Source organism: Charadrius vociferus, unplaced genomic scaffold (assembly GCF_000708025.1).
Source record: "Charadrius vociferus isolate BGI_N301 unplaced genomic scaffold, ASM70802v2 scaffold1, whole genome shotgun sequence".
Lineage (NCBI taxonomy): Eukaryota > Metazoa > Chordata > Aves > Charadriiformes > Charadriidae > Charadrius > Charadrius vociferus.
This window is the reverse complement of record NW_009647680.1, coordinates 1820673-1838937: the sequence shown is the minus strand read 5'-3', so window position 1 is coordinate 1838937 and position 18265 is coordinate 1820673.

Sequence of the window (18265 nt, the reverse complement as noted above, 5' to 3'; positions counted from 1 at the left end):
CTCAGGCCAGGACTGAAGGCACAGAGCATGTCTGTGCTCTGAAATGAGCCAGCGAAGGCTTCGGTGGCAAGTCTGCTCAGCATGCTCAGCCCAGACCTGGCTGGGGGGTCTGAATGACGACTAGCTGGGCTAACGGACTGGATGGCTCCTGGGCCAGCGCAGCATCACCATGGCTGTATCGTACCCTCTCCTCTTTCCAAGCCAACACTGAGCATGACTCAGCTGCAGCTGGAGCACTGGGCAGTCTCTGCACGAAGGCCCATCATGAGATGAAGGATCCCACCAAAGGGTTCCTTGTTCCATTTTGATTTGCTGAAGGATTATTTCTTGTACTTTGTTGCTTTTGACTGCAAGCTTTAGCTTAACCACAGAAATGGGTATTTCCCCAAATGCTGGCCTTTTGTTGAGTAGCTTCCCTTTTTCATACCTTCTTTATAAGATGCCTGGAGCCATTTGCATGCACTCAGCAATTTATTTCTACCCTGCTGAAGGGGAAAAAAAGAAAGTTGCAAATGTCAACTCATATTTGCCTGATTTGGCCAATTGCTGGACTACAGGAAATTGTTCTGTCAATGTGAGGCAGGTTCTCGGACAAGAAGACGTGTATAGGAAGTGGGCAAAATACAGTTGTACAAAAGGTTTTTCATGTAACGTCCAAGATTAGATTAAAACAATAACACATTGTGAGGCTGGTGTGCGGTAAAACAAGTAATCCTAAGAAAGCTGCCTAAACCAGATGGGATTGATCACCTTCTGAATGTACTTCTTGTTCTTCATCAGTGGTCTAGAGAACCTAGACAAATACCTTACACTGAGTACTAAGTCACGATTAGGTTGCCTGAGAACAGCATTTTGTGCTGTTTGAGACTGTTGAGGGCATGTGAAACACCTACATGAGGCTAGTGGACACGAGTGCCCTCATGAGTGATGGCTGGAAGGCATGCAGGACAGTCAAAGACACATCGCGTAGCGCAAGATGTTTATGATGGATAATCAAACCGAACCAAACCAAACCTTGAGGGGGAGTGTGCAGCTGCAGATTCAGACACCTACTTTTAGATATTACCTACATATGAGTTGGGCATCCAAACTCTCTCTGTAATCAAGGGAGATCTAATCAGTGCAATCAATGGAGCCTGGAGAGAGATTCAGGTGGACGCACACAGATATCAACTTCAAGGTAATATGAATCAGTCTCTAGGCTCCATTGGCTGGGATAAGCTTTTGTTGCCTACACATGATGTATAGTGCCATATGAGATGATTTACAATATCAAGATATCCACACAGCGTGGGTAGATAGGAGGCAGAGCTGAGACCTTTTGGAGAAGCAGCTGGATGATAGGCAGGATACCTTGGGATACCTACCCATGTGAATCAAGACTCTAGAACACAATGGGGTATGGAGGAATTTAGACACCCAGCTCACATGTGCACCTTACATAGCAGACACACTCATTAAGGTGTCTCAATCTGCAACTGAATCTCACTGCTAACTTTTAGATGGTGAAAGAAGAATTTTATCCCACTTTTAAAGGGAATCTTTACCCTAAAAAGCCGAAGTTAATTCACTGAATCCACTGAATTCTAATTTTTCAGGCTTTTAAATGCTTTGAGAAGGAAGGAAGTTATTGCTTATCAGCCAAGTCTTACCTTGGGAGTTAGCTGCAATTCAGGATACACCTACAAAGCCCGGGGCCCACATAATTGGAGAACAGCCACGTGCTGGGTTTCTCAGTTAAGCTTAGAAATTACATCAGGTGTCTGATGTCCTGCATAACACAGGCCTTATTACAAGTTCTGGTCACTCACTGAAGCCAGAATCTCTAAAACTGTGACTCCCACAAATCAACCAGAACTAGGGCATGACTTTTAGGAGAAAAACTTGAGCCCTGATTTTAAATTTTCCTTTGATAGAGAATTCCTCATAGCAATTAGTGAGCTGTTCTCGTGATTAACCCTTTCACTACTAAAATTAATCTTTCTACTCTGAACATGTCATCTTAAAGACATTGGATCGTGTTGCAGATTTGTCCATGAGAGTAGTGAACCCTTTGTTGTTCCGATTCCTGCATGGAAAGAACTTAAAAGGTATCATCAAGGCACCATTTAATCTCTTTTTCTATAGCCAATATGATTGAACTCTTTGAAGTTTTCCGCCATGTTTCTTGTCCTTTAGTTGTTCCCAGAGCTTTTCTCTGACCCCTATCCAATTTATTGAAATTCTTCCTAAAATGTTGTCACCAAAGCTGGACAATTAATCCAGAGACACTATAACCTCTGGACCCCTACTCAGCATTTCCATGTTCATTCAGTCACTTTGGCTTTATTTACTTTTGGCTACAACTTTTTATTTATCCATGCATGGCCTTAGTCATTGCTTTCCATAGCATCCCCCAGCCCGTATATAAAACCAATCGTCGTTGTTAAATATTTACTCTGTCAGTAGTGTGCTATCCTCATTAGTTGTGATTACACTTATATTTATGCTATCAACTTTATTAAATATCTTTTCTTTCCATGTCATAGTGAAAAATGTTAAGTAACAGAAAGTCAAGAAAAAGTCCCATGGGATCCTGTTTGAGGATGTTTCCCCAGTTACCCTTACATTTGAAACTTGTCACTGCTCATATCTAACCCATGTTCAACCATGTGCAGTACTATTGTTCCTGTTGTTTGAGCAAGTTATATCTTGTCATAATATTTTATATACCAGCATCTTCACAGGAATGAAGGAACCCTTCTCTACCTGGTGGCTTTTCTTTTCCTTTTCAATAAGGACAATCTCCTTCCTTGTCTTCTGGAGGACGGACACACAGAAGACACAAGTGTCCCGACACCATGCCATGCACCAGTTGCATTGGGTGGCAACGGAGAGCTGCATCCTTGCAGGGCTTTGCTGAGGCTTCTCACCCTGCTCAGGGGCACAGCAGGACTGGATCCTGCGTGTGGGAGTGGGAGCAGGGAGTGCTGCCCCAGTGTTGAGGGGTATTAGTTATTTAACATAAATAAGTAAGCTTTAATTAGAATAAATTACTTAGGATTATAATATGGTGTGATTTGTGCTGTTTGCCTAGCTTTACTTACTAGCTTTACTTCAAGGCCAGGCTGGACGTGGCCTTGGGCAATCCAGTCTAGTGGGAGATGTCCCTGTCTATGGCAGGGGGGTTGGAACTCAATGATCTTCAAGGTCCTTTCCAACCTAAACCATTCTATGATTCTATGAATAGCTGGATTTGCTGAAGGCTTTAGGCCGCAACAGAGTTATTTTTCATAGTAATTTTCTTAGCAGCGGGTACAATGCTGTGTTTAGTCTTTTAGTATGGGAAAGCGTTTGATAACACACTGATGATTTGGTAGTGTTTTTCTCAAGTCTGGGACTCTTTAGTTCTCCATGTTCTGCCAGTGAGTGCAGGTGCACAAGGAGCGTAAACCAGAAGATAAGGATGCTCCAACCCTCAGCTGAAACTGCAGATCAACAAGATAAGAGCCTGCTTGCCTGGACACAGAAAAAGAATCCAATTAGATGTTAGAAGACCCCAGACCAAAAATCACCATTGGGCTAAAAGACGTGGGGACAGCGCATGAGGGGTGGGTGTAGAGATCCCAAGGGTATAATTGCCCAGGGATTTCCTTGTTCAGGGTCCCTCCCTTTGGAGGCACCCAGCCCAGGCTGTCCTTGCTGCTGGACCTTCCAATTAAATTAATTATTTCATAAAATCCAATGTCTGAGACTCTGCTGCGGGAAACCGAGTGTTGAGCCTGAAGAAGGAAGGAGCGCGCCCGAGAGTTAAGTGTGTGTGAGTGTGTGTGTGCGACGCCATGAATGGTGTGTGAATGCTCGGGCAGCGGCTTCTCCGTTAGCACGCAGCTCACTCAGCTTCACGGCTGCGCTTTCCCCTTCTGTCGGGAGGTCACAGCAAATACCGACCCACCTGCTTTACTCTGACACACGTGGCGAGTTAATTATTGCTTAAACAGTCCTTTGGAAATGCAGAGCATTGTACAGGCATGTAGTGTTATCATTATTAAATCAGTGTTAGTCCAGAGCACTGCTTAAAGTTACAGCTCTATGCTAAAATGTGCAAAAAGGACCATCACAAAAGAGGCTGGACTTCAGGCATATGTTCAGTCTTTAGGAGGACATGAGGCATAGTAGAGCTTTGGTAGTGTAGTTTGAATAATATGTAGGATTAAAGGAAGTCAGGGGAACAAAAGTGTACAAAATATTGACATTATTCTACTCCCTCCCTACACCATTTCAGCTCACAGACAGCAAAATCACTGAAGTTGATGGAGTGATATCAAGCTTAATTTGACAAAGAGCAATAGTTAAAAAAAAATGGCATCTACCATATGTACAGTAAATTACTAAAAGCATGTGGAAGCACAAAAGGGAAAATAATAGATAGATATATATTATAAGTGCAATTAAGAATAATATATAGGGAACAAAAAAAGGTAAAAGTAATGTAGAAAATTCATAGTTTTAAAAGCCTGAAATTGTATTTTTGGGTACTTTTGGTTCTGTGAGCCATCTGGGCAACTGGGCATTTTACAAATCGTAGCTTGAATGTGAGAAAATATTATAGCGATGCAGCACTGGTACAGTCATCTGCTTCTGCTCACATGGTTTTGTCATAAGGCTCCTGCTATATTGCGAATCCTCACTGGATCAGCAACGTTGCTATCTTCAGACTTTGTTTACCGCAGCTTCTGAATATTATAAATTCTGCAGGCTTACAGGAACGATGCCAGAGGCCCTCAGAGTCTGGGCTTGGTTAACATTTGTGGCGAGGGGAAGGGAGAAAGGGGGGGAAAAAAGGGAGATCTCCATCTGGGGCAAATTAAGATAGTGCTACACCAATCTTCAGCAGCTGAAGACCACTTTAAGGAAAAAGAATATTCTGAGAGCTCCTGGAGGTTACCTCAGGGGGTCCCTGCTGAATAGCCAGCCAGGTGATGTTTTCATCCTTTTGTCCCGTTTAGCTGAGAAACTTGATTTAAGTTCCTGGGTTTATTCTGGTTTTGTTTCTAGCTCCCCACAGGTACTGATAGAGCAGTGGCAAGAAAAGAAGTTCTACTTGTAAACCAGTTACTTCCTTTATTTGAGATATAAGTTTAGATTACCCCATTTGAGGTGGGGTAGGATGAGAAAGGGTGCATTTTAGGTTGGTGATTTATTTCCTGGCTTTGGAAGGAAAGAATTAATTGGCAAAGTTTTGAGGAATTTCAAATATTGTAAACACTAGGATGTTCTTACCTAGATTTTATTTTTCAATCTCTATGTCCTCTAAGGGAGAATCATTAAAATGTTGAAGTGGGCTGGGAGTCCATGTGCTGCCCCTCTTCTGCTGTCTTTTCAAGTACATTCACCATAACCTTCATGTTATGAAGGGCGGCTCAAATTTTCCAAGTCCTTAAGACAGTTTGGGGGAATCTCTGAGTTCTAGTATCACCGGATGTCAGCCTTCACCTCCCACGTATGTGTTGGGGGTTTGGGTGATTACAGTTTGGGAAGTATTTGCTACTTCATGAATTGCATGCATTTAATGAATCTTGCCTCCTGTGCCACCACGAGGACACCTTCACAGAAGTGGTGCACCAGGTGAGTTAGTTCTGCTGTCCAGAACTGGTCCTTTGAGAGCCAGCTGGAAGTCTCTGAAAGTGTGCTGCAGTAGTTATCCATCACATCTGGTGGGATTGTACAGATCAGGAGATTTCCAGGCAGCATGATCAGCTCTTGTATCTGAGACTTTCTGCATTAATGGTTTGCTAGAAGACAGCTTCTACATCTGATGGGTAAGGAGTGGAGATGGATCTTGTGGCACAGGAGAGCAAATAAGTCCAGTCTACTAAATCAAATGAGTGGGAAACATCTCTGAGGAGGAAAACCAACTGTCACAAATTAACGTGAAAGGATGTAGAGACCCTCCTGAGTTTCTATGCCCTGCAAATAGTACAAAAGACGCATTTCCCTGCTTAATACAGTGGGGACATTTTGAGAAAGCAGATAAGCATTTACAGATGTTTTCCATTTTGTCTGGGGCAATCCACGGCCATTCAAACTCTACGGAAGCTAATCCCATTCATAGCAGTCAGTCTGGGTTTCACCAACAGAATTGTGGACATATTCCAGATTTACAGCGGTACAGCTGAGAACAAAGCTGTGCTGCAATTTGGAGTTGATTCAGTCTCATAATCTACTGTCACTTGGACTGGAGTGGTCTCTTTAGGTAGCTAAGATCAACAGATATATAAAGTTGAGTTTACTACCCGGCATTCACAAACTCTCTCCTTACTGAGGATGAGGCCAGATGATCCATTGTCTCAAAGGATACAGACTCGGCAAGACTGCAGAGTATTTTCAGCAACTGCAGTAAGTATTTTCTTGTAGTCAGCAATGGTTTATCTGAAAAGGAGTTGTAAGATTACAAATGGAATGCTTCAAATGGGATGGACAGAAGTGCATCACTGTTTTCCAAGGTTTCTGGAGGTGTTATCCCGATGAATACAAACCAAATGAATTTCAATGAATACAACCAAACCTGGATTGAACTGTTGAGCCTGGATCTCAAAGCTTCTCTGAGCTTCTACAGCACTGAACTGGGCATCTGTGTTTGAGGCTGTTTCCTATTGGGGTGACTTCCCACAAGCTTGTTGCACCTAAGACCTGATGCTGGTTTCAGCAGGCACCAACGGCCACCTTTTTCAGAGTTAATCTGTTACTGGTGTCACGTGCACTTATAGAATAGAACTTTATTTAACTTTTCTTTTTTTTTTTCTTTTTAATTTTTACTATTGAAATACCCTATTAGGCATTTCTAAATGTAGAGATTTTATATATCATCACAGACACATTAACAAGTGTGCGCATCTGGCCTGAATTAGACCACCTATGAAGGTGGCCTACAAAATCTAGATATTACCAGAGGAAACACTGGAAAAGGCAGTTTACTACCAAGAAGAGAAACATGTTAAAGCCAGCCCACCAGCGAAGAGACCCTGCCAGCCCATAAAGAATTCTTCAACAGGGAGTGGAAAGTGCATATGAAGGACAGATATTGATCCCACTTCCACCAAAAGTAATTAACTGTGTTGACCTCAGAGTATTTAACCTAGTGTTACAGTTGTGGGGCTGAATAAGACATGGACAGAAGGTTAAGATGCAGTTCTGAGGCCATGTGAAGCCATTGCAGATACGTGCTGAAATTTCGCCTGCAGGAAGAGAAAACCATTAGAAGACCAAAATACTTCAAAAAGCTTTCGGAGAACATTGAATGCCTGGGTCTCTACTAGAAGTAGCAGGCTGTAACAAATTTAAAAATTTGTGGCTACACATAATAATCCAAAAAATAAAGGAAATGAAAGTAAAGATACATACATTTAAAGTATTTCCTATTTCCTCTCTACAGAGCTGAGAAGTCTTGATGCTTACCTCACATACCAGAGCAGAAGGACCACATGCTGTCCTATATAAACACTGCCAGTCCAAGTCTGATTTTATAGAGTTCAGGTTTGGCTCAAGAAATTAAGACTGCCTGCAGCCCTATGCATTCCCGCTTGGCTGCATCACCAGTGAGCAAAGCTAAATAGGAATAACAACTCCCACAAACACAGTTTATCTCTGTGGCTCCTGGGGAAAAAAAAAAAAAAAAAATGTATTATATTGTGGCAACCTGAGAACATAAACTGAAGATCTTGGCATATACTGCCAATGTTTTTGCAGACTGCAGTTAGAGATCCTGTTACGTGTCTGGTATTCCTGCAGCTAAATCATCACAAAGGATCTGGTGCTTGGTGCTTAGCTGTTGCTATTGCTTTGAAAACTGTTTATGTGGTGAAACGCTTGGAATATGGTTTGGGGTCAGCGTGTTCTTCCACCCTTTAGGATGAAAGCAGAGTGGTCCAGCAGATGTGGGGGGAAGCACAATAAATGTGAGGTCTTTGGGGAGTCCCTACTTTGGTTTTCTTCTGAGGATGACTGGGTGGGTGCCTCATCCTACAGCCTCAGATGAGCATGGTGCCCCTGGCTCCTCCACTCCCCCTCTGCTCTCTGCTAATCCATCAAGACAGAGGTGAGGTGACAGTAGTCACGAGGCAGTAGTTGCTAACATGGAGTTTGCTAAATGTAGCCCAAGCAGTTGCTAAGGTGAGAAAGGGCTGTAGGTCATTAGCATCATCCATTTTGGATAGTCACTCTTACCCTCCGCAGGAATACTTAGACTCTCCCACTTTGTGATTTTGGCACAGATGAGGGAACACCAGTGAAAACCAACTTAAGCTCCTTCAGTAAAAGGTGTAAGAAATCCTGTTAGGAAGAATCTACTATGAGAAAAGTTTATTTCTAAACCTTCTCAGACAGTAGTTTGTTTATCCCAGCTGCCTGATCGGTCAAAGGGATATCCCAAGCCTAGCAGGCTAATGAGTTATGTGGTGGAGACATGGTGGCGCCTGAAGAGAAGAGTGGTTACCATCCTGTCCAGCCACTTTGGACTGTCCAGTCCAGGCTCTGTGGTGCAACTCCCTGTGGTGACCATCAGCACAAACCAAGGTGAAGGGCTGATCTTGCACCCCTGGGTCTAGGGCAGGAACCATTCAGCTATGAAAGCATATGGATTACACTGACTGACTCGTTGCCTTCTGCTGGTGCACTGCCCTGAACAGGAGGCACTTTACCTTGCGCTCCTCCAAACCCCAAATCCCTCTGGTGAAGAAGGCACCATGCAAGCAGGCTTCTACTCCTTTCCTCACACAACCGTCCTTGTTTCTGCTCCAGCCAGTGGCACGTGTCTGTTTGCCATAAATAGTGGATAATACAGAGGCAGCTGGGCCAAGGACAGCACTGGAAAGGACATTAATGTTACCAGTTCTGCTTTCACAGAGTCACAGAATGGTCAGGGTTCAAAGGGACCTCTGGAGATCATCTAGTTCTCAATCCACCCCACTGTCCATTCATCTAAGCCACACTTCCTAAGCTTGCCTGTGAGGATGATGTGGGAGACAGTGTCGAAAGCCTTGCCAAAGTCAAGGTAGACAACATCCACTGCCTTCCCCTCATCCACCCATCCAGTCACGCCATCATAGAAGGCTATCAGATTAGTCAGACATGACTTCCCCTTGGTGAATCCGTGTTGACTACTTCTGATAACCTTCTTTTCTTCCAGGTGCTTTGAGATGACACCCAGAACAAGCTGTTCCATCATCTTTCCAGGGATGGAGGTAGGGCTGACTGGCCTGTAGTTTCCCAGGTCATTTGATGGATACTGATGCTTAGTAGTGAATACGAAACAAGAAAGAGCCAGGCGCTTTCATTTCAGCAATCAGTGGTCTTCCATCTCCTGCTTCCCTGGTAGCTGACGGCAGCTCCCATCTTGCTTCCTAAGTCTAACAGATGGTGTTGAGGAACTGGAGGCAAGCAGGGAAGATACAAATAGGACACTGTCAGTGATGTGTTCTGTTAAGAAAGCTGAAATCTCCTAAGCCCACCCACTAAATCTGTCCCTGCTTTGTGTCCCTGGAAGCTGTGACAGGATCTTGAGGAACAGCCCAAGTAGAAACCACCAGTGCCAACATAATCTGATTTAGGCAATGTCCCAGTGCAGATGACCGTAGCTAAATATGGATGAAAATCCCTCTAGGTTAAAGGAAAAAAATTTAATCTGGAGCCCCATTTTGTACTCATTTGGCCATATGTTCTCTTTCAGGGCTTAGCAAGAGAGAAGCCCATCTGCAGGTGGCTTACATAAAGAAAATGCATATGAATACGAGTCTGAAATATTGCCTGTGGTTAGTATTGACTGTGGCCCTCTTTGAATTGAGTTTCCTGTGAGTTACAACAGCAAAATTTGTGCTGCCCCCTGAATACCAGCTGGCTCCTGGTTCACGGTGAAGGAGGAGATCCAGCAGTGATCCTACTCTGGAGCAGACACAAGGAACTGAAGCCCAACAGTAGAGGAAAAGGGAACCACATACCAAGGTAAATATGATCATTTAATGCCTGGGAAAGGGGGGGCAGATGCAGTGGGGATCAACATGTGCTGGAGGCAGTTTTTTTTAAGGAGCATAAAGTAAATGTCTCTGAGTCCCCGGTGACTGGAAAAAGGGAAACATTGCACGCATTTTTAATAAGGGTGGAAAGGAGGACCCTGGGAACTACGGACCTGTCAGCCTCACCTCTGTGCCTGGGAATATCACAGAACAGATCCTCCTGGAAGCTATGCTAAGGCACAGGGAGGACAGGGAGGTGATCAAGACAGTGAGCATGGCTTCACCAAAGGCACATCCTGCCTGACCAACCTAGAGTGACTACATCAGTGGACAAGGAAGAGCTACAACTGTCATCTCTGGACTTCTGTAAGGCCTTTGACACAGTCCCCCACAACATCTTTCTCTCTAAAGTGGGGAGATATGGACTTGATGGGTGGACTGTTTGGTGGGTGCGGAATTGCATGGATGGTCACATCCAGAGGGTAGTGGTCAACAGCTGGATGTCAAGGTGGAGATCAGTGACAAATGGTGTCCCTCAGGGGTCCATAGTGGGACTAGTACTGTTCAGTATCTTCATCAATGACATAGACAGTGGGATCAAGTGCACCCTCAGCAAGTTTGCAGACGACACCAAGCTGAGTGATGTGGTTGACATGACTGAGGGACAGGATGCCATCCAGAGGGACTTGGACAAGCTAAAGAAATGGGCCCATGTAAACCTTATGAGGTTCAACAAGGCCAAGTGCAGGGTCCTGCACCTGCGCTGGGGCAACCTTGGTATCAGTACAGGCTGGGGGATGAAGGGATTGAGAGCAGCCCTGCCGAGAAGGACTTGGGGGTACTACTGGATGAAAAGCTCGACATGAGCTGACAATGTGCCCTCACAACCAAGAAAGCCAACCATGTCCTAGGCTGCATCAAAAGAAGTGTGGCCAGCAGGTTGAGGGAAGTGATTCGGCCCCTCTACTCCTCTCTGGTGAGAAACCACCTGGAGTACTGCTTCCAGGTCTGGAGCCTTCGGCACAGGAAAGACATGAACCTGTTGGAGCAGGTCCAGAGGAGGGCCACAAAAATGATCAGAGGGATGGAGCACCTCTCTTTTGAAGAAAGACTGAGAGAGTTGGGGTTGTTCGTCCTGTTGAAGAGAAGGCTCTGGTGAGACCTTATTGTGTCCTTTCAGTTCTTAAAGGGGGCCTATAGGAAAGATGGGGACAAACATTTTAGCAGGGCCTGATGTGATAGGACAAGGAGTAATAGTTTTAAACTAAAAGTAGATTTAGACTAGATAGAAGGAAGATATTGTTTACACTGAGGGTGGAGAAACAATGGCACAGGTTGCCCAGAGAGGTTGTAGATGTCCCATCCCTGGAAACATTCAAGGCCAGGCTGGATGGGGCTCTGAGAAACCTGATCTAGCAGGAAGTGTCCCTGCTTATTGCAGGGGGGTTGGACTAGGTGACCTTTAAAGGTCCTTTCCAACCCAAACTATTCTACGAGTCTATGATTTTACCAGCCAATTTAACTAAAGTAGACCCAACTCAGCAGGACAGAGCTGGGGCAAGGAAGCAGAGGTGAGGACAGCTAGATTCTGCCCCTTAGGACATGCAGGGATTTTGGTAGGGTGCAAGATGGCCATGTAACCTTCTCTTCCAAGCTGGTTGCATTTGTTCTGATGAAATTTACCACTTCTTGACATAACCGGCATGCATGTGTGATGAACTTTGAAGAAAACTGATATTTTCTTGTGGGAAGTAACTTGTGTATGTTTCAAGTATTTTTCTCATTCCTGTACAGGTGCAGACTCAATGGCATGGCATTACCAGTGAGGGCTAGGCAGCTGACCCCAATGCCTTCTTAGTTCCAAACTCTCCCACTTTTAAAGATGAAATTCAGCCAAGTGTGGTGGAGTTTCAGTGCTGAACTCTCTCTGCCCAGCTCCTGAGCCTTTCAGGTGGAGCAGAGTGGGGGAAAAGACATTCCCAGCTGGAGTAAGAGGATGTGGTTACTAACTTACATGCTGGCAGCATGGACCTGGAGCCCCAAAATTGCTGTGTGTAAGAGAGGAGGGCAGTTGCTGTCCTCACCAACAGCTTGGGGGAAGTGGAGATTTCATTTACACTACTCCAAGTCTATGAACTCTGAGTCCTATCAGCCTTTACATACATCTTCAACTGTTGTCCTCCTAAACGCCTCTGCCTGTTGCCATCCAGAAGAGCAGCGCAGGGTGTACTGGAGAAGCTGGGGTCCTGCGCTCCCCATCTCAGGCAAAAGAAACCCCCTCTTCTGCTCCCACTGCTGAGGAGCCTTTCCACCACAGCATGAGAAATGCAGCCCCTTGCCAGGTAAGCAACACCTTCAGTTACTTCCTGTAAAATGTATTCATTACTGTTTTGCAAGGACAAAAGAACCCAGCATCTCTATTTGCTTCCCAAGCTTTTCCGTTGCATTTACAAGACTAGGGCGACCGACGCTGTGCGACTCAGACGTGGATCTGTTCTTCTGCGGCCCTGTCCGGTCACTGCTCTGCACCCTCTCCTCCCGCAGACTGCAGCAGCATCTGTCGCCACATGGATCAATCCACGGTGTTGGGTTTGGAGGTGAAGGTCAGCTAATTGGGCTTAAAGCTTGTCTAGCAGTTTTGCAAATAGTCTGGTCTGTCACTTGTCCCAGGCTACTGAGCAATCACCTTGCTACCTCCGTTTTGAGGCTGCTTATGTCTAGATAAAGCATGCCTTGTGCGTTTTGATTCCCTTTTCATCTGAGCAGAGGTTTTTAGATTTTCCTGTTTTTTTCCTGACGAGCACAATAGGCAGCTGAGACCCCCCACTTCTCTCAACGAGGGTCCTTACCCACCCCAGTCAGAGCTGACTCTCGGTTTTCTTCCTGGTAAACTGAACAACTCAAGACTCACATAATTCTCATTGTGGAAATTTCTTCTTACCCTCACATCATTTGTGTGAGTATTTTCTGACGCCTCTACAATTTTTTTCAAAAGCCCTTTAAAAATGCTGACATTTAACTTGAATACTGCTTTATGGTACTGATCTCATCAAATCCGTATGAAGAGGTAAAATCACCTTGTTGTAATCATCATTCTCTTGTTTAAATATCCAAAGGTCATTTAACCCCTCTTGCTACATGCTTTGGAGAGATGCTCCGCAGCTCTGGCCCTAAATCATCTCAGCTTTTCTCTGTGTACTGTCAGATACAAATCAGGCTTTATTAAAGTATATTTTGTTTGAATGGATCCTGATTGCTTTGTATAATGGCGTCATTATTTACTATTCTGCCTGTATTGGACCACCCACAAACCTTACGGCTTTACGGCTTTATGGTTCATTCCAGACGGCTGATGGCCTTAGCAGGCCACCAGCAAAATATCGATCCTACCTTTTGAGCGGTGCCCATCAGCTGCTGGCAGACCTGTGTACAGCAGGCTTCTGCTGTGTGCCGAGACGCAGCACGGCCATTGAGGCAGAGAAGTCTCACTAATGAACCTCTCCAAATTAATTCAGAGGCTGTTTCTCTTTGGGAAGGGCTGCAAAGCTTCCCACATCCACAAGGCCTTTCCACCCCAACACTGGACCCGCTTGCTTCAAAAAACCAGAAACCTGCCCTGTGTTGAATTTTCACCCTGGAAACATTGGAAACATTATGTTAATTGTGTTTATTGATTTTAAATGAAAGACAATCAGAAAAGAAGCAGATGACTGCAGCTTAAAGCTCTAAATATGAAGAGACCAAATCATAGAATCATAGAATAATTTGAGTTGGAAGGGACCTTTAAAGGTCATCTAGTTCAACCCCCCTGCAATGACCAGGGACATCCTCAACTGGATCAGATTGTTCAGAGCCCCATCCAACCTGAGCTTGAATGTTTCCAGGGATGGGGCATCTACCACCTCTCTGTGCACTCTGTGCCAGTGTTTCAGCACCCTCATTGTAAAAAATTTCTCCCTTATATCTTGTCCAAAACTACTGTCTTTTAATTTAAAACTATTGCCCCTTGTCCTATCGCTACCAGCCCTACTAAAAAGTCTGTCGCCAATCTTCAACAGTTGTAAGATCTTTGGTAAAAATGAGCACAAAGAAGTTTGCATAGAATTTGGATCTGTAATCTAACGTAAGTTTTGGGAAGAAATACACTTGTTGCTGCTGTATGTTACCACTGTTGTGTTTGCAGTAGTGAAACGCGCTGAGGGCCTGTGCACCGTGCATGGGAAACCACCTGGCAGCCCCAGATAGCACCAGCATGGGTGCAGGAGCTGTGGTCGGCTGTCTGGCCAGGCTCTTATCTCAGCCCTCCCTTACAGGTGGGCAGAGAAGGATCCCAGCAAGCAGCCGGAGATGCCTCAAGGAGACTTCTAGGTTAAGCAGGAGACAAAGTGAATGCACCAGGGATACAGCAGACCCCCAGGGTTGATGTGAGTCTACGTGTGACAAACATGGGTGCACTTACCAGCTGCCTCAGCATGGCTGATGTTCTGCACGTCAGATTAGAAAAAAAGATGACTCTAAGGAAAATCTGGGACAAGGAGGATTGTGCTAAGCGGCAATTATTTTTACAGTAAAAGAGCAATTTCTTGGAGATCCTCTCTGCAGAACGGAGCTCTCCTTCCCCTCTCCCTCTGCTGATCATTGCTCCTGCATACCAGAGAGTGGGCAGGTGAGAGTGGGCGGCCAGTGTGCAGAGCTGAGTGCATCTTTGCAAATTATCTGCAGGCTTCAGGTAAAACGTAGATCAGAAAGGATCACAGAGCAGAAGCTGTTTTTCGTATTTGGATAAGCAAGACTTGGTGTGGGATTTTGTGAGATTTCTGTACTTTTACTGGGGCGCCAGGTTCACGCTAAGGAAACACAGTAAAAAACACAAGTAAAACCTCCCCAGTGGGGTTTTGAAATGTCTATATCAGGCTGGTGCCATTTTGGTCCTTCCAAACTCTCTGCCTGTCCAAAGCCCAGAGAAGTCAATGGAAAATCCTACAGCTTTCAGCAAACATTGTGTCAAGTCATATTAGACTTATAACCAGAACTTATCCATGGGAAAAATATGGCTTGCTTTCTCCTTCATCCAAATGTTAGTTAGCTTCATTCTCTCTTCTAATATATGGGAAACTTAAGACAATAATATACCAGGTACTAATGTGTTCCACTCCTTATACGCCAGGGATAACACTATGTCTCAGAAATTCCAGTGACCTACTCCATATGTTATGGAGAATCAACTTCTGGCCTTCATAAAATGTTTATTTGTATGCCAGTCCTTGGTGGTAATCCAGGACTTCAGGTTGTCTGTAGTAAAGGATCATCCCACTAGACCAGGTTGCCCAAGGCCACGTCCAGCCTGGCCTTGAACACCTCCAGGGATGGGGCCTCAACAACCTCTCTGGGCAACCTGTGCCAGTGCCTTACCACCCTTAAAGTGAAAAACTTCTTCCTAATGTTTAATCTAAACCTGCCCTCTTCCAGTTTAAAGCCATTCCCCCTTGTCCTGTCACTACATGACCTAGTAAAAAGTCCTTCCCCAGCTCTCCCGTAGGCCCCCTTTAGGTATTGGAAGGCTTGAATAAGATCTCCCTGGAGCCTTCTCTTCTCCAGGCTGAACAGCCCCAACTGTCTCAACCTCTCCTCATAGGAGAGGTGCTCCAGCCCTCAGATCATCCTTGTGGCCTCAGCTTTATGGAATTTTTGATTGGCGAGAGGGAAGACTTGCTGATTAAACATTTTGAAGGTTGATGTTACTCCTAGATCTCAGGTGCTTTGGACTCATTGACTCAAGCAACTGCACCCAAAAGCACTGCTCAATACAATAAGAGAAAATTAGAAACATGATTCAGGAAATTGGGAGAACATGCAGGATTTCAAAGAGCGAGCAAAGAGAAGAAGGAAAACATAAGGCAGGCAAAGCAAGACGTGCAGCTGTTGGTTCTTGGTGAGCCATGACGCTGTCTATAGCGTGGGGGCTGGGTTGGGACCCAAAGGTCTCTGGATATGCCACAGATTGTCTGGCTGACCTTGGGCAGGTCCTTGCCCCTCCGCTTCCCTTGTTCAAAGAGCCAAAGCTATCTTTTACAAATATTTGCTGAGGTAATGCCTACCACCAGGAATCAAATGTCGAACTTGCCCCTTATTCTTCTCCCTGTTTAAAGTTTGTAGGTGCTATTTCCTCTTCCCAAGGGTGGTGCACAGGCCTCATTGTCCTACGTGCAGCATCAGGGGACACTAAAAGGCATCACGCTTAGTCAATGACCATGCAGGCTACATTTCACAATTCCCTCTGACCTTGTCTCAAAGATATCAGAGTGCCCCCTCTGCAAGTGGGAGGTCAAACAAGCCTTCTCCGATGGCTGCGGTCTGGGTGGGAGCTGCCTCACATAGAAACCCAAAGTCCTCTGGGGCATGCTGGGCTGTGCTTGCTCTGCCAGCCAGGCTGGAAAGCTACACCCAGCATTCACTCCTTGGCGTTTGTCACCTTGCTCCAAAGCATTCCCTTTCCTCTGATGAGCCCCAACACTGTGGAGTATCCATCAGTGGCATTTTGCCTGAGCAAGGCTTGCAGGATCAGGCCACATGACACCAACATGAAGGAATAGCTTTCCTGTGATCTAGGAAACTGATCTGGTGATGCCACTGGCTGAAATGCTTCTCTGACCGGGCGAGAGTATCACTTGTCCTCTTAGGAAGGACATAAACATTGTCCAGTTGTCAATCATCTGAGATGGAACATTTACCCCTTCTGGTGTAACTTACCCTGTGAAAGACAGAAACCAAATGGTGCGCAGAAACACTGCGAAAGAGAGGGATGAGACTCATTTGTGTGTAGCATCCTTGGGTAAAACTCTTATTATGGGAGCTACCACTGACCTTCAGGAATCTTGCCTATCAGACAAGACCTCCAGAAAAGGTCCCACTACAGAGGCTCTTCTCTCTGATGTTATCATTTGAATGGTCTGATTTTCATGTGGACCAAGTACCCAGTGACCTCCTGGTAGATACTCAGCTCTTCGAAGAAATCAGGCCACCTAGCCAAGTGGGTATCCGTTTTAGGAACACATTAAAAATCACAGTCCACCTTGTTCAGAAATGAGCATAGCATTCCAATTTATTGACCTTATAACAATTAAGGTCTCGAGTTGGCTGTAGTCTGGTGGAGGCCAGTGTCTGTGTCCTCAGCTAGGGCAAATTGAAAATCTGTGGCTTTACACCAGCTGATGACAGTGAAAGATCTGCCTCCAGCTTCTCATCTAGAGCTGATAGATCATTACACACCTTGTTTTTAAGTTCAACTTCCAAACTGCATTGCATCAGCCATCTCAAACCATAACCTTGCCATCTGATTTGAGTAGCTGCAGAAGATTTGGGACATACTCCAGGGAGTGTTACAGCTGATGCTAGTTACCTCCTGTGTTTAAACCATCCTTCCTACATGTTCAGAGATCATTTACTTATCCTAAGATGTGTTGCTACATTGTAAGGCCACACAGTGGTGAGGAACAGTCTCTCTGATCCTCATAGTGTCAGGCAATGCAGAAGGCACCCAGATGCACTTAGCACTCCAAGCCTGATCCTTCTCTTGTTTTGTGCCAGACTTACCCCATTATAAATCCACATGGGGTTAATCTTGATTTATAGCTGAGCAAATGGTATCAAAGTCAAGTTTCTGCTCTGTCTTGCTTGTGGTTATAAACTTCGGGTTTGCATCTCCTTGTGAACTTTAATCTCTGAAGATTTACTCATCCCTCTTTTTATTTTTTTTTTCGTGGCATCCCCCCCCCCCCCCAAATTAATCCAATGGGTTGTCATTTTCTTTTAAAAACTGAAAATGACCTTGCTTATTTTGATGGGCTCTGAACAATAGCACTCGCTGTCTTGCACTCATTCTCCATCCTGGGGCTGTGAGTCATTATGGTTATGAAAGACAGAACATTGAGTCACTGACTGTCAAACATCTCTGCTGTGAGGGATGGAGCCTTTCAAGAACCCCTCTCCTGGTAATCATTACTCTTCTGTATTTACATTGCAGTAGGACCCTGATCCCAAGTCGGAGGCAAGGCTCTAGTCATTAAGTACAGTGCAAACACACTTGTCTTGCCATAGTCCTTGCCCTAATGAGCAAGTGTGGGATCAATTGGGACTATACATCTAGAGAAACTTTCATTCAAGGATCTTTAGAGATATTGATTAATTAAGCCTTGCAACAATTGTATCTGTTAGCAGAGAGTTAGCAAGTAGAGCAGTAGTTTGGCTGGTCCTTACAACACTGACCTAGGTACTAC